The sequence below is a fragment of the Daktulosphaira vitifoliae genome, unplaced genomic scaffold (assembly GCF_025091365.1).
Source record: "Daktulosphaira vitifoliae isolate Bord-2020 unplaced genomic scaffold, ASM2509136v1 Scaffold_1, whole genome shotgun sequence".
Lineage (NCBI taxonomy): Eukaryota > Metazoa > Arthropoda > Insecta > Hemiptera > Phylloxeridae > Daktulosphaira > Daktulosphaira vitifoliae.
In genome coordinates this window covers 3,577,251-3,601,553 of record NW_026099572.1, presented here as the reverse complement: position 1 = coordinate 3,601,553, position 24,303 = coordinate 3,577,251, and the positions used below count along the sequence as shown (strand labels likewise).

At 24.1% G+C, this 24,303-nt stretch overlaps 1 protein-coding gene across 8 annotated transcripts in view; it reads right to left on the bottom strand.

Annotated features, from left to right (window-relative positions):
• LOC126896385 (neuropeptide CCHamide-2 receptor-like) overlaps positions 1-17,700 on the bottom strand; it is a 68,424-nt gene extending 50,724 nt beyond the window's left edge. For 5 of the 8 annotated variants that reach the window (XM_050669117.1, XM_050669115.1, XM_050669118.1 and 2 more), the window contains exons 1-2: positions 17,473-17,700; positions 3,895-3,996 (exon numbers count right to left, since the gene is read on the bottom strand). The gene's annotated coding sequence lies outside the window, so the exon portion shown is untranslated. The remainder of the gene's footprint in view (positions 1-3,894; positions 3,997-17,472) is intronic. The other 3 variants (XM_050669116.1, XM_050669123.1, XM_050669120.1) reach the window with 2 other exon arrangements.
• Between the last annotated feature and the right edge of the window lie 6,603 nt (positions 17,701-24,303).

The window sequence follows — 24,303 nt, the reverse complement described above, 5'->3', positions numbered from 1 at the left end:
AACTAAAATTTTCTGAAAAGAAAACAAAAATTTTTATTAAACAATTTTTTGACCTTCAAATTTTTATATTAAAATACTGTAAAATTAAAAAAAATTAAAATCCTAATTTCAATGTAAAAAAAAATTCTAAATTCATAAACTTAAGAATGAAATTGAAGTACTATTTAATATGAGTAAAACAGTGCTAGTTCCTCAATGATAGTTTATTTGGATGTAAAGTTATAGGCTCTAGAACATAAGGTGTTTTTTCATGTTTTTAATTATAAAAATTACGCTTTCTGGTAAAAAAATAAATAAAAATTATTTTTGATGTCAATGACCTTTAAAAGTCTATTATAAAAATTTCTATAATCTCTGAATTATAGCAGCACACATATTAGGTGATTTCACATGGAGTTAAGTAATTTTCTTAATTAGACCATTTTTTATATTATAAGTTAGTTAAATATGTATGTTTAAAAAATAATGTTGACTCTATAATAAGGTATAAGACATGAATTACAAAAATAATTAATGACTGATATTTAGAAAAATATCAAAAATAATTTTCTTGACATAATTATTATTTTTTAAGGAGGAATGGAGTCGCTAGAGTTATAATAATCATTTGATATGATATAACCATTGATATTCTCTCATAAAAATACATAAAGATTGATTTTATTTTTATTTAAAAAGTAGATTATTTTCAATTATAAATTTAATATCTAATATAAGATTTGAATTGGGTGAATTTAGGTTAGCAACTTTTTTGTTGCTCGCCAAATATTTAATTATTTAATGTATATAAATTATGTATAATAAATATTTTGTGTTTTTTGAGTATATTATTTTTTAGTTTTTAAATTAATAATATTTTTAATATGGTTTTTATTTTATTTTAATTAATGTATAAGTTAAAATTTCAGTTTCATAATAGTATTCTTATTAAATCTACAGGTATACGTTGATTTGAAATTTAATACAATAGTCAAGATAGAGGGTACAGAATAACATAGAATTTAATAGTGTAATTAAACCAATTAAAATTTTGTAGTATAGACCAAGGTTTATTATTAGTAGGTATTAAAAAATAAGACATTTTTTTTTAAGGTGTTAGCACAATACACTATATGAGATTATAAATTTCAAAAATGCAATATTCTTCAAATGTTTATAGTAATATCATTACAATCTTTAAAGTTACTAATATTATTTTTTAGTATTTCAAATTTTTCAGGAAATATTGGTTATCATTAATATAAAAACTTTTTTTTTAGCTAAGAAATAAGGTCAAAATATATTTTTAAGTTATTTATTAAATATATGATTTCGTTATAGAAGAAAGTTTGTAGAAATTGTAGTTTGTGAAATATATATCCATCTAATATCAAATTTAGGTATAATACCCAAAAAAAATAACTTTTTTATTTAGATTGTGTATTACATTAATTTTTAACTTTTAAAGTAAATAATTTTCTACGGAAAACTCTTTTCATACAAGTTACATTGTTAAAATATAAACCATAATTGCTTCAAGTATGTTTATCTAAAAAAAAAACAAGCAGTTATACATTTTATTTTTATATTTTTTATTAAGAAAAGTTACAAAGGTATATTAAACAAATTTTACTTTAACAAAGTAACGAATTCTAATTTGAGAAGCTAAACCAAAACAAGTTTAGAAATAACTATGTTGAAAATAAATAACCCATCAAACAAAATTATAATTATGAAGTCAAGCTAAATAAATTTCTAATTTAAAAAAGTACGACAATAGTAAGATTAGAGATCGGTCCGAAAGTTATCAATTTAAATTAAATTATTGAATTAAACCACATCTGAGGTGTTGCAGTCAATTTAGTTCAAATTTTGATTATAAATTTGCCTTGTGACTTATTATCTTTATTCAGCTAGTGATGAAACGAATAAGTGATGTACTAATTAGTATATTCTTAATTCATCATTTAACATATTCGTTGTTAATTGATTATGTAAAACGTGTAATTAGCTTACATTTATATAATTTTATTAAACATTTAGATTTATAAAAACTAATGTAATGTTCCCTTTATCAGTTTGTGTTTTTGATTTCAATGAATTACGATCAAAAGGATTGAAATTACATCCTTTCAATGTTTCACACTGGAGTTTCATTTTTAAATTTGCAAGGGATTTGAACCTCTAATTTTTTGGAAAAAGGTTTTTGGATTAAATTCAATATAGATGAACTTAATAGAATTATGTACTTGATGAAAGGTACATAATAAGGTGAAAATGAATTAAATATATTTATGAATTTTAACATTGCTGCACAAATAGTGAAACTATCATAAAAAAATAATTTCTAACAATAATTGTTATATTATATTGTAATTATTATATTTATTATATTACAATGAGTAAATTATTGACTTATGGAAATTATAGTAAACAACAAATCATAGTAATATGAACCTATCATACTACAAAAATTAAAGTTTCTCAACTTTAAACCATTTTAAATTAGAATTTATCACTATATAACATTTACAGAGTGATTCATTGACTCACTATGTAACATTTTTTTTATTGTTTAGGTTATTAGACAAAAATAATTGATACATTTTCATATAAACGTAGTTATGTAATTCTTAATTGATTAATTTAAGATCTTCACACACAAAGACGTGCGGTTTATGTGGAGGGGACGCTTCAGAGTCCATGAATTTAAGTTTTAAACCTTTTTGCTCATCACTGTTTTTATGTTAGCGATATTTTCCAAATGGAAGCTTATCTCAAAGTATCGCTCTGGGGCTCATATAGATCTGAATTCATATGTACTTAGGCAAGTGTGGATTTGTATTTAAATAAATTATAATATTATTTCATGTTACTTAATTGTTAATATGTTAAAATACAGTTCTAACTCACGGTTGGGGCGAGTGAATCACGAGCACTGGGCTCTGTAATTAATTACGCCCTGCACATAGCAGTGTCTAGTATAACAATACTTGTAAAGTATAACAAGTGTTATACTTTATTTGTGTAATAAGGTTTTTGTTTTTTGTGCGGAGTATAAAAAAATTTCATAATAATTTTTATTGGGGGAATCCAACCCATTTTAGTTGCATCCCTCTTGGCACAGGGGCTTCATAAAACCTAGCACCAATTGCATTAATCCCATTAAAAAAAACAATTATTGACTGTGTTTTAAAAGGTATTAAAATGTTAAAAACCAATGATAACAGATTATGTTACGTGGTACTTAATAACTTAATATTTAACGTTTTTACAATAATAAAAATTTAATGACTTGAAAGAAGACGCTTCCATAAATGTTTTCTAATAAATAATTATAAATGTTAACACGTTCAAATATCCAACTGACACACTTATCCTATTTCACCCTATTTCACCTTATATCATCAATTTTATCAAAGTTTTATACAATAGTATTAGTAATAATATAAGTAATAATTTTTAGAGATCAAATTATATAGCTTAGTTAAAGTTTTCATAGAGATTCAATTTTGAGACTATTGAATATTATTTAAACTACTTTAGAGTCATTTTAACCCTTTTAATATTTTAAGCCTTTCAAGTTTTGAATGTTTATTTTTGCTGTAATTCTTGAATATGACTTACTGTTTGAAGACATTTTTTTTTATAAAATACTCAAAGTCATTTAAATTTGCTGAAACAATTGATATTTCCAAGTTTCCTAACATTTTAAAAACTCTAATAAGTATATGAAGGTATAAACTAATACTTTACACAAATATATTATGAATTCAGAAAAAATAGATTGTTACCAATTTAATGAAAACTTTGGTAATAAGGTAATTGAATCAGCTGACCATAAAATATAACAGCGTTTTCAAAATCATAAGTTCTCTTCAATAATAATACAACAATATATAAAATATTACACACCTTAAAAAAGAAAAACGGTATCCACTTTATTTTTTGTCACTTTCTGTTAGGTTACCGTTGACAGCTAGCAGTAATCTCAATCTGTCAAACACGAACATCTATCTAAAACCCATGAAAAATTGTTTAAAAAAACAAAGGATAAGTATCATATATATATATATATATATATATGTAAGTATTGTACAACACCTGTGGTTCAACGATACCTACTAAAACTAGGTTTTGAATTTAGTTTAATTCTGATCTCACAATACTATCTACTTGATTTTGACGTTTTGTCTTATGAGATTTATCGATATAAAATTAAAAAATATCTTTACTTAATTCGAATTATTTATTATAATTTAAATATACAATATTTTCATTTAAAACATTAAATTAGTGTAACAATTGAAACAAGAAAAATCAATGAGTATTTTTAATAATCTTAAATTTTATAACAATAATAGTCAGTCATTTGATAAATTATTATATCATTGTAAACAGCTTATAGGATTTTATTGTTTAAATATAGACAAAAAAATTTCTAACTTCACAATCGACATTAAAATAAAGATCTAAATAATAAAAGTATTAGTGTCTTAATGAAGTTTGTTATTAAATAAGTTTTATTGAAATTAATCGATTCAAAATTATACTCCTTTTCATCTTATTTGCGGTAGTTTAGTAATTGGTATGGATATAACTTTCAGAAAATTTTGCTATCATATTGAATTATTATTTAAAGTTTATCTTAAACAAATATATTTCTAATGATTGTATCTATGATTCGACAAATCTTCAACAAGTCACTGAGAGATATTTATAATTCATTTCAATGGTCCATTTACTATTGATAGCTAAAAGAAGTCAAATATTTAATAAGTATTATAGTCAATTTATTTTACTTTTTTAAGAACAAATGAAAAGTTTTCTAAAAGCATCGCTAGTTGTCTATATTATTCGGATGTATTATAATATAATTCGAAGAATGGTTATTAAGTCACGATCAGAGAAAGTGAAATATGCTGACTAAAGCTCTAACAGGGTCATTTTAGATAGTGTCCTCGAAATTAAGCTCTTCTCATAGATATGAAAGACGCTCTTGGAATAAACTTTGTTTGTCATAGATATTGTTTCTTCAAGTCTTATATATCAGAATACCAACAATTTAGTTCGATTACGCATCAATTTTACAATTAATTGTGTCTTTAATTCAAAATTATTCTGAAATTATTCCAACATTTTTGGTATCTATTTAATAGTTATAATTTCTACTCACTAAGGCATATTATACTTAAACAAATACAAAAGTACATCAGTTATTTAACACCAACAGAGGTGTTCTGTGGCGCATTGCATCATTTAGTCATTGCCACTGATATTCAGCTACGCTGTTTGCTACTGGTTTTGGGATAGATACGAGTATTTTAACAATTGCACACACCTAACCCACTTACTGGTTCCCTCAGCCATAATGAGGTTACATCAGGTCGGCAGCCAGCGTAAATACCAATAAAATCACTAAGGTAGAGTTGATCCCAAATAGTTGGTATAATCTCTATGACAATGATGATAAACATGATAGATATAGGGAAATGCAACCCTTTTTTGTAAATAAATAATATAGATAACAGAAAGAAGAACATGGATGGGACGTTACATAGTGTTTTTGCGGTCCTAGATTGATAATAAATTATCCCCGTTTGTTTACACTTTAAATGTAATAACTGAAATATTTAAGTACAATACGTTTAACTATTTCATTTGACACCAAGTAAATTTTATATTGATGGTCATGATGTTATTTTTCAAAGGGTTAAATATATCATAAGTCTATCATATAATCACTTTGTATTGATTAGTGATGTTCTTGTACTTGCATTATACTTAAAATTTATTTTGAAAACATGGATAATTTAATATTAGGAATTATTCGGCAAAGAAAAATTTTTTTTTCATTTTCAATTTGAATTAACAGAAAACATTTTTTTAATGCAAAAAAACAAACTTTAAAACTGATTGTTATTTTCTGGAACACGTCAGAAAACACTCTTTTTATATACAGGGTTATTCATTAAGGAAAAGACACTTATTTTCTCGAATACTATTAAAAATTAAAAAATTTTCTAAAGAAAATTTATTTCATTCATAAAATTCTATGTTAATATGTAGTTAAATATTTTATTTTTATCCCTTTAAAAATAAAACACTTAGCATTGAATTCCTTAAATAAGAAGCTTTATTTTTGCCTTAATAATATGATAGAGGATATATTTATAAACAATTTTTTGATTTTATAATTTTGTTTTTATATGATCAACCGTCTGTCCAAGCATATTAAAGTTAAATGCTTTTAAAGCAAATTTCTATTATTATTCTACTTATTGTATAAAGGAATCATTGATGGGTATTAATAATTGCATACTATTATATTTCACACAAGTTTACTATCATACATTGTTGAACGACCAGTGTGAACAAATTTTCTTGATAATTACCATAAGAATAATTATTTGATACCTTTTTAAACAGATTATTGTTCTCTCCAGTACTACGAACAATACATAATAATTTTTATTAAACAACTAATTTATATAATAAGCATACATTAGTGTTAAATCAAATACGAACATACATTTATCTTGGTTTGATTTATATTTTTTAATTTTCATAATTGCTAAATATCTGTCGAAGTTAATATGCAAAAGTTTCATCTTCTTTTAAGTCAAGTAAAAGTTAGTTTTAAAACCATAGACATGCTATTTAAAAATATAATACTGTAAAAGCAATTTAATATTTTTTTCTATAGCTACTCGATTTTCATTGTATTAATGAATAGCTAATATATTGAATAGATAATTAATAAATAGATCGGTGGTTAAAAATTAATTGTTATAGTAAAATAAATAAAATAATGGCACAGCTTTGATAAAATCCAAATTTAAATACAATTTTTTTTACCACTTATTTTTTAATTTTTAGACTTCAAAAGTTACAATAACTATTATTCTATATTTTTTATTTTTTATTATGTATAATTATTGGATTAGACAATTGTAGTTATTTTATAATATATATATTTAATTAAAAAATAAAAGACGCTGTTATTTTTAATGGAGATGAGATACTGGAGATTCAAAAGTATTCTGGCTCTATATCATAAAATTATTATGTTAATATATAAATAAATTACTGCATTAATAAATTTTTGTATAAATAGTATTAACATTAATTATGTTATATTTTTCTTCGATATTATGGAACATTTTTATAATTTGAGACGACTTGCTATTTTTATTCAAATAGGAATCCCTTCAGTCTTATTTTTTCTTTTTTTGTAGTAGCATCAGTAAGAATAATATTCGTTTTAAGCTTCTTTTTTTAGAAATTATATTTAAGTATTTTTAAATGTTTTTTTTAGTAGTTCTTTTAGTATTTAACGATCCAGAGGTATTACTAGTTACAGTTAAAATTATCTTTACATTTCCAATATTTATATTTTATCTTATGTTTTAGCGCCATATTATTTACTTGGAAATTTAAATATTCACGTTTATAAATTTTTGATATATTACACTATTTCTGCTATTTTGCCTGATATGTTTAAATAATTATTTTATATAGTTGTTACACAGTTTAAATTTGTAATCACTATACAATAGCAACGCAATTTAAAGCACAAACGAACATTTGGAAGTAAACCTTAGAACGCTAATAATATTGATATGTGTAATTGTGTATAATATGACACAATAGATGTCTTAGTCACTGTCATCACACTTATGTCAAGTTGCACCCAACTGTTGGCTCCTGGATGGGCGAAAATGTAGAGAATTTTATTTTGACAACTCCAAGTCTCTCAGTCTTAAAACGACGTCAGTTGCTAGGGTACAAACATTTTAGTGAGGAAAATAATATTTATTACTAACCTGTATAATAATTTTATTAAATATTTTGCATAGAAATTTAAGGAGGTATAAAAAGTATAATAGTACATAAATATTTGCTTTGATACAATCAAAAATTATGTTAATACGCGATTCAATTTTTTTCGATGAAGTGGAGAAAACAATACTTCTTTAATTCACAGAGTGAATTATTTTGTAAAATGAATGAACATTAAATTATACTTTGAATGTATTCATTTATACATTTTTTTTTTATTTCAAATTATGCAAACATACAATAGTTAAATCTTTTACAAAGATTTTCACGATATCCAAGTTTTTCATTAACCTAAAAAACTCGAACATTTACAAAAATTCCCTCATCAGGACAGCGTTTTAAAACATAAATACATATTTAAGCCTAAAATAAAGATATTTTATTGACTTGAATCGAATATTTTTATAAAATTATAAGACTTTTATGCCTAAATGTACATTATTTTTCAATTTTTATAACTTTTTTTAATTTCATATTGCATAGTATCAATTAGCTTGACTTAGTAAAAAAAAATAACTCTATTTTTTTACAGAATTTTTATTTCACTTCCTTATTTTCTCCGTTTACATAAGGAGTAAGAAAAAGCAGTTCAAAGTATGACAAAAGTGTAAAAGGAGAGATGATTGTATAGCGTACATACACTTGTGTAAGAAACCAAGTGTGCAGTAAGAAATGTGAAATTTAAGAGGTATTATTAGTTGTATGATATACTAGGAACAAAGGAAGGTGAACAAGATGTCTATGAACTTGCAAAAGTAAAAGAGAAAGAGTCTAACAATTATCACAATGTAAGTTGTATAAAAAGTGATATTAAGAGGGTATCAACGATAACGATTTGAAAGAAAGATGGAAATAGTATTTTGAAAAATTACTGAATGAGGAGTTACAAAGAAGGTATTAGAGGATATTGCCAGTAGATATACAAGGTGATCGAAATCTGGTAAAATTTTTATTTTCTCAGAAACTATTGAGAATTTAAAATTTTTGTAAAAAAAAAATTATTAAGTTTATAAAACTCTACAATAATATGAAGTTGAATAAATTTTTTTTTTATCCATTCAGGGATAAAAATGTTTATTTATAATTTTTTTAAATGGCAACCACTATTTTTGATTTGATAATATGATAGAAAAACAAATTACAAATAATTTTTTTTAATCCGAACAACCGTTTAGGTTTTATAATTGTTTAAAGATTTTGACTTCCAGAAAAAATATTGTCATTTATTACGTTTCATAATATCGGTAGCAGTGCAACCGGTATTTTTGTTAGAGCCTTTAGTTTTACAAAACCATAGACTCTTAACTATTAATAATACACTGAAAACCAGATTTGTTTATATTATTGTTATCACTCATTTAGTGCGTAGTACATTTTTATAGCTAATTTACCTGTCATAACTTGATCAATAAAATTTGGTTTATGCAACAGCAAATAAAAATAATGACTTCTGTATTTAATACAGTAAAATGACAATAGAAATTTGGCCTAAAATCACTTAACTTTAACAAGCTGTAACGGACGAACGGTTAATCGGATAATAAAAATTATAAGAACATAATTGTTTGTAATTTTTTTTTTATCATATTATTAAGTTAAAAATAAGGGTTCCCATTTAAGAAAATTATAAATAAGGGTTTTTATCCTTGAAGGGACAAAAAAAATAATGGTTTGACTACATATTATTGTAGAGTTTTTTGAACTTGATATTTTTTTTCTATAATAAAATTTAGAATTCTCAATATTTTCTGAGAAAATTAGTGTCTTACAAGATTTCAATCACCCTGTATAGAAAATATTAGGGGGTGTTAGCATAAAGTGATTTAAAGATCTTTTTAATAAATTCCTATTAAAGCGAAAATGTCAATAGAATTCATGAATAGTTTTGTGATGCTGATACTTAAATGCAAAGGAGATGAACAAGAGTGTTAAAACTATAAAGACATAAAGCTTATGAGCCATAGTATGAAGACTTGGAAAAATGTAATAGATAAGAAATAAGATATCAGTATCTAAAAACCCGTTTAGGCTTATAACTGTTAATTCAACAATAGAGCTAGTTTTTAGCTTCGATGCGAAGCTGTAAAGGTATCAATTTTACTATGATGTGTTTTTTTATTTATTTATTTATTTTTTTTGTGTCTGTTACCATTTTTTTTCAGCTCTCACCGAACCGATTTTGTTCAACGATACGTCAAAAGATCACATATCGTATCTAGTCGAAGACATACCCTAAAAATTTAAAAAAATTATCTCGTTCCCCGTAAAGGGTTCCCCCCTTCCAAAAAAATTACAAATTTAAAAATCGCAAATTTTCGAAATTTTTTCAATTTTTTTTACTTAAAAATGCCATAACTTTTATATATATCTTAAATTAAAGCTAATGTAATATACTTTATTATGGAAAAAAAAACTTTAAGACTTTATTTTGTCTTCACGGTGAAAATGGCTACCGAATTTTTGTGTGAAAATTCTCGATTTTATTTTTTACATTTTTAACTTTATAATGCTATAATTTATTGAAAAGTGTATGGATCAACACAATTTTTTATGAGAAATAATATTTATATCCCTTTTTCATTCGACATACTTTATCTTAATCAGGATATTAATAAGGAAATAGCAGATCATCTAGCTTTTGGAATATTCCACCAATTTTTTAACATTAAACACTATCAAAAGATTTGAATTGAAGTGTTTTTTTTTATAGTGATTTTAATCACTGTCAGATATCATTATACTTGATCCAACTATGCCACGTCACCACTGTGCTGGGTTTTTTTTTATGTAAGACAATTAATAGAAAATTATAGGGAAAAGAAGAAAAATATATATATGGTATTTAGAGATTAGGAGAAAGCGTATGATAAAATACTGAGAGAGATTTTAAAATGGGTATTAATGTGAAAAAGTATCCTAAAAGGTATATTAATATAACACTGAGTATATATGATAGCAATCTTAACAGGGTAAAAAGTGTGGATGGAGTAACATGAGATTTTAGAGTAAGAGTAGGAGTGCACCAAGTTTCTTGTTTTTTTATATTAATGGATGAAATTATTAGAGATATACAAGGAGAGGTACCGTGGTGCATATTGTTTGCTGATAATATAGAAAATAGAGCAGAGAATGAGTGTAACAGAGATGAAGATGCTTAGATGGATGAACATGGGTGACTAAAGAAGATAGGATAAGGTACGAACATATAAGAGTGAGTATAGGTGTAGCGTCAATCATTGATAAGATGAGAAAAAATAGGCTAGATGGTTTGGCCATATTGTGAGGACACAAGAATCGGAAGCTGTAAGAACAGTTATGGATATGAATTTTAAGGGAAGAATAGATAGAGGAAGATCAAAAAGTAGATGGTAAAATTTAATTGAGGTTGATATAAGGATTGCTGGTTTGTATAAATAATGTGGGAGATTATATTTAGTGGAGATTTAGGATACGGGTGAGCGACCCTAAGTTTTTGGGATAATCTCGAGAAAAAATAAGATTTTCACGGTTTACACATTAAAATTACAATTATACACTCATTAAACAAATAATATATATTTATGAATTTAATGTGTAAACAGGAAAATAATCGTTTAAAATAAAAATGTTAAAAAATTATGTTTTCTTTTTTTATTATTAAAAGCGAATTGACTATCCCTTTCCTAAGAGAAAGTGATAGTGAGTAGAAATTAGGACTCTATGAATGAAAATAAATATTTAGAATTACTATGGAAACAATTTTTTACAATTACTTGATTAAATATCCAATTTTGACAGAAATTTCTAATTTACAACATTAGTCTTAATATTATCCTTTTAATTTTAACATCCAATATGAAAGTCAACTTTTGTGTTAAGATATTGATTTCTTTGTCTTTTAACAGCTATTTAGTCCCATAGCTTCAGTGTTTTAATATCCCAATCTTTGAATATAAAGAAAAACATTTCCTTTGGTAAATTACAACAATTTATTGCCCGAAACTTTGTGGTGTTTTGCTAAGTAATTACTAGAACTATATGACTGCAAATATATTCCAATCTTATAATTGGTCCACTGCTTAAGCCATAGTTCAATACGATTATTATTTACAGAAAAAAAAAATTTTAATTATTGTTTGAACGTCAAAATATACAAAAACATTAAAGTTAATTACTTCAAAAGTAATTACTTCTAAAAGTAGTAAATAAAAAAAAATTTAATTTTTAGAAAATAAATTTTTTGTCAATACAAATTTTAAGCTACTCTGGTATTTATGAGACAATGACTGAAATGAGAGATTAAATAATAACTGCATTGTGTGTTTGTGACATCTGTCAAGCAACGTCATCCGGTTTCTGCTTACTGATTATTGTGTTTTACTGTTTTTATCCTCAAAATTTTAACTTCATATACTGCCATTTACTGGCTTTGTAAATCCTTCTATCTTTTTTGAAAAACTATATGTGCTCATATTATTTCGCTATTAATTTTTATAATGAGCATTAAAATTAGTAAAATTAAAATAATTTGAAGTGTGTATTTATTCTAATAATTTTTCATTGTTGATTCATAAGTTGTCTATACGATTTTATTTAGCGACTCTTCAATTTGATGTTATAACAAATTATTAATACAGTAACATATTGTTGCTAACCTATTAGTTTTACGTTAAACTAACAGCTTGATATTTGATTACTTTTTATATTTTGTATATGTTGTTTATTAACTGTCAATCGACTATTTATGATAAAATAACACACTTATGGTGACCTATCTTTATTAAAATTGTCCCATGAGGATTTATTCATTAGATTTGACGGGAAGTGAAGATATTAATATTTTCATACACATCACTTACCCTATTTTAGTATTAAACGCATGTACTCATGGAATATTAAGTAATATACAGGGTGTTCAGTAAGTAACGAAACGGGTTTCTATTGTTCTCATTGTTTGTAACAATTTACCTGTTCCTTACTTACTGAATACTCTGTATATTGATTTATAATCAGTTCTAATAAATTTTATCAGAACTAATTATAAATCAATCAAACAACGACTTTAGCTTTTATTTACGGTTTAAACAGTTAATGATAAAGTTAAATTTCAACTATAAGATTTCAAGATTTCAGAATTTTATTTAAAATAACAAAAGAAAACTATATTTTCTACTCATCAATCGACATTAGATACGTTACCATTTTTGGCACTTGGCTAACTTGATAAAACTTTTCTTTTACGAAACTCAAAAGTTCTATTTGCTTTAAGTGACACTGATATAATCAATCTAACCTTTCTTACTTATCATTTTGTTTTTATATAATTTTTTACTTTGTTACAAACTATGAAACAAAACTAACATTTTCTTGTTCAGTGCACATTTTTGACGAAAAAAACATCTTAAACTTTATATGTTGACTCATTTAACAAAAAAAAATAAGTGAAACTACAATTAAAACTTAGTAAATTTAATACATTTATAACTTAGTAATATTATATAAAATAATTTTAAAATAGCTATTTGAACAATTTTTTTGAAAGTTCATATTAATTGTTCTTTTTTGTAAGATATCATTAAAAGTTTACTTATAGTAAAGGAGAAGAGAAAACTATATAGCATAGCGCATGGGAATCGAACCCGAAACCTGATCATCGATGCACGACGTACTAACCGATATTATTTTTATCGATGCGAATCATTTTGTTGCGTTCCTCCAACCCAGTTTTAAAAACGTTCATAAGCTCTTTATTTAGTATAAAATGTTCATGAATCTATGGTTCACATCAAAAGAGTTTCTAGGAAATGTCTTCGTAAATTTTTCTGAAGCAATAACTATTATTAAAATTGTTTATTTTGTTTAAATAGGTAATATTCATATAAAATTTAGAGACTTTCCTAGTAAATAAAAAAAACTAATTTCTTTGTCACGAGAAAAATATAGTTTGAAATAATAAATAGTTATTAATTGTGAATAAAATATTAATTTTAATTGTTTGATTAAAATAAGGTAAGAAAATAAAAAGTTTTAGATGTAGTTTAATAATAATAAAAAAGAATACGAGATCTATTAAAATTGTTCCATAAGTTAAAAGTTAATAATGATTGTATGTAACAATGTTTTAGGGGTTTAAATATAGACTTAACTTATTATTATGAATTATTTTTTTTTACATTTTTTTGAGCATGAAAAGAAATGCTTAATCTAGAAATACTTTTTTGTTTAAACAAGTAACATTTTTAACGCTAAACATACTTCTATTGTAAGATATTATGTATTAAGTAAATATTCTAGTACTTAGGTCGTCTGGACTACGATAGTATATTTATAAGCTTATATATACATATATTTATACTAAAAACTTGTGCCCGGTAAAAATTTTAAAAAGTTGTTATGCTATACGTAAAACATTGTATCCTTTGATATAGAAATTCAATTTGCACTCATAAAATCTTGTGCTTTCAACCTAACATTATTGTAAATTCAAGGAAAGAAAATAGATTTTTAAAAATGAAACATTTTTATGGAAAAAATGTATTATTTAACACATAGACGAAAAAAGTTAGAAAACTTATTTTAATTAGGAAGTCAAATTAATTTCGTTAATTTACACATATTTTCTTAACCCGAAAAAAAATTGTTGTTAAGTACCAGTATTGAGAATGGACGAAGTATTGCAATAGTACTGGCGATGGGATAGCCCCTACTATCATAGTTTTGGCTGGCGTTTTGTCTAAGTACTAATCCAGTATTGGCGGTCAATACTTGGTTGCCATTTCTGACAGAGTAATGACGTAAAATTGGTTGTACAGAACCTCCAGTAGTGATCTGTCAGAACGAAAAAACTTTATAAAATGTCTGGGACGATACTGACATATTATATCAGTATTGGTCCAGTACTAGTCCACTACTGTGTGAGAAGTACTGTTGGCAATACTGCGCTTGTCATTAATCTCAATTCATTATTCAATTTATAATAAAATATTAGCTCATCGCTCAATAATATTGTTATGATGTAACAATATCATTATAAAATATATTAAAAGACGCAAATACAATTAATTTTACTAAAATATTGAAATGTCTTTATTTATTTTCCATAAATATTATTTAATTAAAATAATTGATAAAAATATTTATTTTTGCTACATGATTGGTGCTATTTTCTTCGAGATTTATTTGAATTGGCATTCATCATTGAGATTTTTCAACCTATATTTAACTGTCTACAATTAAAAATCTACAGTCATCTCTTAATTGCCACAATTTAGTTCAATAAAATAAAAAATAACTAATTAAATATTTCTTTTCGGAATTATTGATGTCATTTATTTCTTGACTTTATTAAAATAAAGACAACGTTTAAAACTTAATAAAAAGATAACGCTTTAACTCTATAATTAACTATTATGGTTTATTAGTACTTTGTAGTTTATAAAAAGACTGTGCAAAAGTGTATAGGGCATCAGTTTTATTAGCTTTACAATCTTTAATCGTCATAATATTGAATCAAAATTCCACAATTATTTTCTTAATAGTTTTTTTTGTAATTAATAGTTTTATTTACTATACTATAATAGTTTTTTTTAAGAATTATTATTGCAAATGTCTTATTGAAAACCTGATACTATTATATGATATAAAAATTCAATATAAGTTTTAGTTAATTAGGAGGTAGGTCTTTGATATTAATTTCGTATATTTATGAATGAAGTAATTATAACAAAAACTTACCCAAAAACAAATTAAGCCCTTTTTATTGATAAGAGTACGTGAGGCACGAACTTAGAATTCTTAAGTTGGTCACTCGCTGCACGTATTTATATCGACACTGGTACTTGTTTTCCAAGAAACCATTACCATTANTGCACGTACTTATATCGACACTGGTACTTGTTTTCCAAGAAACCATTACCATTAACTGTCCAGATGGAACAGCGCCTACATTTCCGTATAATGTTTCCAACAGACTTTACCAATTTACACAGTCACTGGGAAATGACTGACTACTACATGAGTAAATCGAAAAAGATGTGAAATAGAAAGCCTGTTGCGAACTCATTGCCTAAGATTTCGAATCGCAATAACTCATCACTAGGTTTTCGTAAGTAGTCTTCAATGTGCCAATACAATCTTAAGACTGTCTAAGCGTTTAAAGATAGACTTTATTGTATCAAATGTATACATTTTACATACATTAAACATCTTTCAGCTATTTTTATTTCATTTATTAATGGATAGACCATTTTTTTAATTAAAGTATAAAATTTTTCATGACAAAATGTGAATAAAGTAACATATACCTATAATCGGATTTTATGATACAGTTATCATGTTTACTTATAAAGATGCTTAATCATGATGTAGAATATAATATCTTCAAAAATGAATTGTACTGTGAACATTATCATTAGACTTCAATTTTTTTAATTGATAGCTTAAAACTTAGAAAAAGAAACAATATGCACAATCACCAATCAACATTGATAATAACTTAAACAATGATTTTTTAGATAGAATTTCTCTGAAGGAAAATTTAATTTAAGCTAACTCAACTACATAGAATATTCTTTGAGAAATCAAAATGAGATCTAGGAAAACATATACTCATGAAGTTTACAAATGCATTTACCCAGCTATTATATATGCTTATAACAAATAATATTTGAAACTTGTCATTGACCTCTTTTTTTTCATATTGTTAATTAATAAATGTTATATTTGTTGGTATTAATTTTTATGTTTTCAAATAAATGTATTTTAGTATTGAAAGTAAAATATGAATAAGTATTTAGAAAATAAACGATTGAGTGTTTATGTACAGTGTGCATAAATATAAAACTCATTCTTAGAAGAATTAAAATTTTAAATATACTAGATGACATTAAGATTTAATTTTTGTCTACAAAACTGATTTATAGTAATGAAAATAAGTAATATAGTTAATAAATAAGATTTAGTGGTGGCATTTGATACGTCAAATAAATTAACAATAACGTTTCTAGGATGTTTACAAATAATATATTGTACGAACTAGTGAAATATAATTTGTGTTGTGTAATAACATATAAGCTGTACTATATAATTTCGACAACACCATCAAAGTGATACATTCTTGGCTTTGTACCCAAATATATTTTTCCACTTGTGACTATTTCAAAAGAAATATAAAAACGGGAAATTTTGCTCTCTGCATTTTTTATCGAAAATCTACATTTATATAAAATAGTTAAATATTTTTCCTCAAAAGTATTTTATTTTATTTACGCTCCAGTTTTTTTTCTTATTACCAGTTCACTAGATCAAAGAATTAGTGATATAATAAAATAGTAGATTTCAGTATTAAAAATATTTGGCAAATAATCAGTCTGTAATGTCAGAATGCAGTTTTAATGCTCCAACAATATATAATATTGGAAAAACGCTTTGATCTACCTAAATACATTTTTATCAACAATACTTTGAATAATTTTTTTTTAGAATTTGATGTAAAGAAAACAATAAACTTGTTTATTTATCATATTTATAACTTAATATACAATATAGTAAAATATGTAATCATTTGAAAATTCGTCATATACATAGATTTTTTGGCGACACCAGTTAAAACTTGTATTTCATAACTATAAATAATCAACTTTTATAAGTTATAATGAATATGCTGATGATTACCTTCGAAGATAATTGTTTAACACTTGCAGCACGTTTAATTAATTCTCCGTGTTGATTAAATCAAAGACAATACCAGAGGACGCGAGCGACATACACAAGAAACAAATAACACTACCGCGTGTCGTTACCGACTGGTTAAAGCGTCAAGTCGTCTCTAATGTACCAGCGCTAGGGATTTCCGTCGCTAGAGCGCCACATCATCATCGCAGTGATCATAAGACTCGCATCCTTTAAAAAAACAACGAGTCATTCGGTTTTAGATTTGAAACTAACTACTAGTTAAAGTATGTTTTTATTGCTATCATAAAAATAAACACGACCTAATATATTATTATCGTTATACAGTTATTATAAGAAAATATTCAAATTCAAATACCAATGTATTAAATTAGGTTCATTAATTAAAGTAAATGAGAAATAATAAGGAGTAGATAGTTGGTAATGTTTTCTAAGTATCAGGGTTTTTTTGTTTAAAACATCAAAAAAATTCAAAACTTACATTGGCCTTAAGGGAAAATATAAACGTTTAAACTGAAACTAGAGCCAGTGGTATGCGCCTTGTTGTTAACCGGGTCGTACTTCGAGTAAACACTTCCATCGCTAAGAGCCAATTTATAGTAATCTAAAAAATTCAGTGGAAATTAATTTTTATTTCATGAAAAAGATAATTAATATTTCAAATTAAAAGTTTTATATAAATAAAAAAAAAATTCGATTTTAATGGTTTATCTTTCTGTTATCTAATATCACAATCAAGTACAGCATAGATTCTTATAAGAGTCTTAGAAGAATTAAACAGTATACTTTAATAAATAAATAAAGTATACTTTATTGTTAAAAATAAAACATTGTCACTCAAAATAAAAGAAAGAGATCTCTGGTTATTTTGTTTATAATTTTTACACCTAATCTTCTAACCAGAATTGTTAAAAAATATGTTTTAAGAAATAATCTGTTTAAAAAACAATTTAAAACGTCTTATAAGATCAATGTAAGTTTTGACATTTTTGGTGATTTAGCAGTGTTATAAAACGTAACAACCCTATGCCTAATATTATATTCTAAAATTGTTTAATTTTAATTTCGAAACGTACAAATATACGTTTAAATAAAAATTCTGTTAATTGTGTTTTTGATTCAGATCTTAAACAGTCATAGTTAAAAGAGTTTTCACTGAATTTTTTTATAAAGTAATTTATAAATACTTTTCATTTTAGTTTTAAAAGTCATTCCGTAGAAGAATTGTTGTAAATTAAAAAAGAGGATTGTCAATTATATATTTTTTGTTTAATTAAATATAAATAACAGTTATAACTCATTACTTTGAACGTGCACTGTTTCTGAATAATTAAGATTCATTTTTGTACAATAATTTATGTCAAAAAGTATCATACATTTTTATTTTTAAATTACTGTTAATTCGTTTTAAGTTTATTTATGCTTATAAAATTAACGAAAAAAAATGCAATTATCAAATTATTTTTATATGAGGTATATTCATCGGTATCATAAGAAAAACATTGTAAGTTTGACGTAAAGATAAAAATGTGTACTTGATTTATTTATTTTTTTATTGCTTTGTATTGAATGTGAAATGTTCTAAAATATTATTGCATTACATACGAAAATCGGCACGTATTGCAAAAACGACTTGGTTGCTCTTAGGATTTGAAACATAAAGGATTTACTTTGCTGAGCAAGTTATTTTTTAAATTTGTGAACTTATCTATGTTTTAGAAACGAACCTATAAGCTTATAACAAATGAGTGATGTCATAACTTTCCTTAAAGTCAAACTGACTTTACGAGAATATACATATACTCAACGCTATTTTCATTCTAATATTTTAAATGATTAATTGAATTGGTATTAACCGTTAAGTAAAATTAAAACTATATTAAAAATATTATTAATATAGTTCAAATTAATAAAATAGTTCATAGGTTGTAGTCAAATTTTATTTGCAATCGCATAAAGTTTGTTTAACTAATTGTTAATTTTTTAACAATTACTATTCCAAAAAAGGAATTAAAATTGTTAATACAACACATTAAACTATTAAAAATGAATTATAATTGTTTAATTGTTTACAGACATACCCATTTTATCGATAGACAAATGGTTTTACACGATGGAATGTATCATTTCTACCTGTGGTAATGATAGAATGTCTAAGTATAATTTGCATGTATATGGCGAGCTGAACTTGACACACGAACAATAAATTGGGTTAAGCACATTATGAATTATGTAGTATTTAAACTTATATTAAGTTATAGAAGTCTTTTTATTGGAAAAAATCTACACGTAGATTGTACGCGAATTATCGCATTAGTTTTCTAATTAAGTAAATGTAATTTTATTAAAAGTATGTACTTTAATAGATATAATATTTTTAATTTTTTTCTACGAAATTTTTAATTCAAAATTTTGCGTCCCGTTGCATAGCCAGGATTTCTATATTAGAATAGGCGAAGGAATTTTATTTTTTGACTAATCACATAATTCGTGTATGGGTGGGGGTTAAGGGACTATATCATAATTCCCTCCCTCTTGACTACGTCTGCATCAATCACATCGGTTATGTTAATTAGAATTTTCAATAGACATACATTATATATTCTCACATATTTAGGATCTTACTGAATATTTACAATAATATTTAAATTACATTATATTTAGTTTGTTTTAATTATTCAAATTATTTAAAAATATTTATTTTTTTAATTAAGGATGCAAGCAGCTGAGGAATGCCGATAAAAATAATTTAAATCTGTATCTTACTTTGAGTCTGAGATGCTGAAATAAGAAAAAACCTAATATTACGGCGAAAAAAAGTTCATTTGCGCTTAATTTATTGAGTTTCTCACCATTTTCTGAGAAATTCTTTAACTTTGATCCACTAAATATTTTTCGTTCTTACTTTATTAAATACTTATTAGAGTTCAGAGCCGTAATAATATCATAATAGTTTATATTATTTATTTTGTTAAAAAAATATTAAGAATATTATAAATGAATCAATATAGACATTTTAGATAGTAGATTACAATTTAATCATAAAATATTAAGGAAAGATTTTACTACCGAATTATTTCTTCTAATATAGATCGGACATCTTGTATAGTATGTACAAAAATTATTATATCAAATTATTTTATAATAATCAGATTTTTAATATAAAAATATACTGTCAAAATATTTTTAAAACATTGTTCTCGTGAATTATTATAAGGATTTTTTGAACTGATTCGAACCAAACACCCCAAGTTTATTTAGATTTGAAAATCGAATCTAAATTGTTCTTTGTAAATCTGTTTAAGAGACAAACTTGCATAATTATAAATTATATTTTAATTTATTGAGTTAAATAAATAATTCGATAAATTTATTGAAGAACGATATTAAATGTTTTGTCAGAAAACTATCAAAATTAATGTTCTAGTTTACTATGATATTTGGATTGTTTGTTTCAACCTCAAAAATTAGGGTTTGTAACATTACTAGTTATTACTGATAATTTCTTATTATAATTTTTAAAAAAAGACTATTTAAAAATAAGTTAGTAAGAAAAATTATTATTTGGCTGTTTTTGTGACCCTTAAGTATGGTACATGCAAATGATTTTTTAAAACCAAAAACAATTTTTTTATATAATTTGAAGTATACATATGAATTGACTCTAAAAAATTATTTAGCCAACAAGAAATGTAATAAATTTATACAGTTTTCTGTATCTTTTATTTTTTAATTATTTCTTAGTCATTAATATAATTTTCTTTTTATACTAGCGTATATCAATTTTCTTGTACTATTTAAAAGTAGTAAATAATAGTATTTTTTCACAAATGAAAAAATTATTATATAAAATATATATATATATATATAAATTTTATACTTTTTTTATTAATCGATGTTTACAATATATGACTATATTTAAAATATGTTTCATGTTATTTTTTGCAATTACAAAACATATTTTAAAAATTAACTTTTTTATAAGATTTGAAGATTTTCTTTTTACAGATAAGTTTTAAAGAAAATTTTTGATATTAAAAACGCTTTTTTTAATTCAATAGTTATATTTATACAGCGTTTTGAAGTTTGTTAAATTTTTATTTTTTTTTTATGATTTTTCTATAGTATCAAATGTTAGGCCATATTATGTAAAGAACGGAAGTAAACATAATTTTTTACCTGTTCCGCCCTGTATATATATATATTTGTAACGATATTAATTCTTTAATATAGTATAATTATACTATATTCAAATAATTAATTAATAATTAATAAATTTTATTCAAAAAGTTAATTTTCAATGTTTATAAGTAAATAATATGGTAAATTATTCGCAAAAGTTATTACTTTTTAATATCTACACAACATTAAACCTACTTAAACAAACCACATTTACTTTATTTAATATTTTTTGCAACTATTTTATAACCTATTCCGATAAATACTATTATTTCACACACATTTTCTTAAGTTTATTATATAAACAAAATCACAATAAATTTTCTATACTTTGTTTAGTACATTTAATTTGACGAATTGATAAACCTAAAATATAATTAAATATTTTTAGTCTTTATTTCACTGTTTTTAAAAACTACTAAATTTATCTACAATTGTATTCTATTTAAATATAATTTATTTTATTTTTACACATAAATTAAAAAAACTGTATTTATATTACCTTTCAGCATTTTTGTTGAGAAAGAAACTTCAAACTTGACATGGAACTTATTCAATCTCCCCTGTCAAGTTTGATCCTATGAAATAGATTATAGAACATAGTCCTTATAAACAAATTTGTCAAGTTATGGCCATGACATACGTGCATGTTAATTGATTTACTCTAAAATAGGTTAATCTAAAATAAAATACTGAATTTTATTTAAACTCTGCTCGATGTATTTTATAGGGTTTTACAGGTTATTACAGTGAATAAAATTGGCCTTGAGAACTTAAGGAAACATAATAATTTGTATCGTTTTATGATTTTTTTATCCTTAAGAATCGATAACTCTGAAATATGATTCATTACAATTTTATTTCAAATATTCACTAATGGTGATGTTTAAATAAAAATGTATACGATATAATTTGAATGACAAAATCATAAAAATATATAAATGTTTATTTGACATAACTATAATACCATTTATACAAATGTTACATAAACTGAAAATTACTCTTTTTTTTTATAACTATAATGAATTTATAATGTATGTCTCATTAACTATTATGGGAAAAATATATTTTGGATGTATATGAAGATATGACATTAATAAAATTATAAGAAGTGAAGCAAATAAAAGTCATATTACTTTATTATAAAAATGATTAAGTAATTCTTGTTATATACATTTTAAGAAATATGCACTAAGAATAAGCTACTTTTAGTATAAGGGAAAAGGTTTTTGTTAAAAAAAGAGGGTTCAATTGATTAATCAAGTCATATAAAAAAAAACTTATTTATCCGGAGTTTGTAGTTAAAAAAATAAATCCAAACTCAATTTCGAACAATTAGGTTGAATTCAAGTGGCAATCTTATTTAAAAAAAGATTTAAAATTATAACTGAAATGAAAATAATGTTTTTAATCCCGTTTAAAATTTATTATGATGGAATACAAAATCAAAACTAAGTTTGGTTCGAATATTAATCGGTTTTTTAATAATTTAAAATAGCTAGGACAAAATAATTGGTTATTTTATCAAATTTTCAAGATTAAAATATGATAGTCAAATAACTAGTTTATGGTAAAGACATGTACAACATATTTTTAATTTATTTGATAAATGGATTTCTAAAGCAAATTTAATTCTCTAATGTATTATAGTATTGGCCTTTAAAGTATATTTATTGACATATTAATTACTACTGTTATTTTATAAAAAGTTTAATCATATTGATATTATTCTTCTTTAAATTTTAATTCACTTATTATTGCAAATTTATAATTACAAAAATATGTTAGCATCAAGACACCCTAAGAAAAAAATTGCCTTGAACAATAAAATCGATAAAAGCCTTTCGATGATATTATCAGTTGGTAAATAACAGTAGCCGCCTTTTAATCTAAATTGTTTGTTTTCAAAGAATAGTTAATAAAACAACAAAATTTATTAAAAACGAATAAGATTTTTCCACAATCCTATTTATTTACATTCAACCACTTTAATTATTTTTAAAACGATTTCTTCAGTCACTTTAGCAGTTTCTATTGTGCTACATTTTTGTTCATTCGGCTGTTGTATGTTTTTTGCTTGTGATTGATTACTTTAAACCAGAAAGAATGAAAAATTGACTCTATACTCAGTTATTTGGAGTACATTATTATAGCAAAATAACGAATACTATTGTAAGCTTAAGTTAAATTTAGAATGAAAACTTTTCTTCAATAAAAGTTTACGAGATCAAATAAAAATTACCATCTATTTCTCGAAAGAATTCAATCGTTGAACAATAAAAAAAATAAATTTTTTTCGTTAAACATAATGGTGATCTAGTGAAAAATATGAATATGCTGTTATAATTTAGATATTCAATCATATCCTAAGTACATTTTTTTCGATGAAAGAAAATTTTATATTTCTATGCATTTATATTGAATATTAAATAAAATTTTACTTTTTAGTAAATCATGTTTAAATAAATTATACCTAAATTAAATATGCTACACATAATTACACATTAGAGAATAACAATTGTCTGAACCACGTGTTTAACCATTTATAACTTTACCTTTTCACGAGCATCATCACCCACAATCATGGAAACGGTACTCACTAGCCCATATTTTCCTTTCCTCTTTGTGTGATAA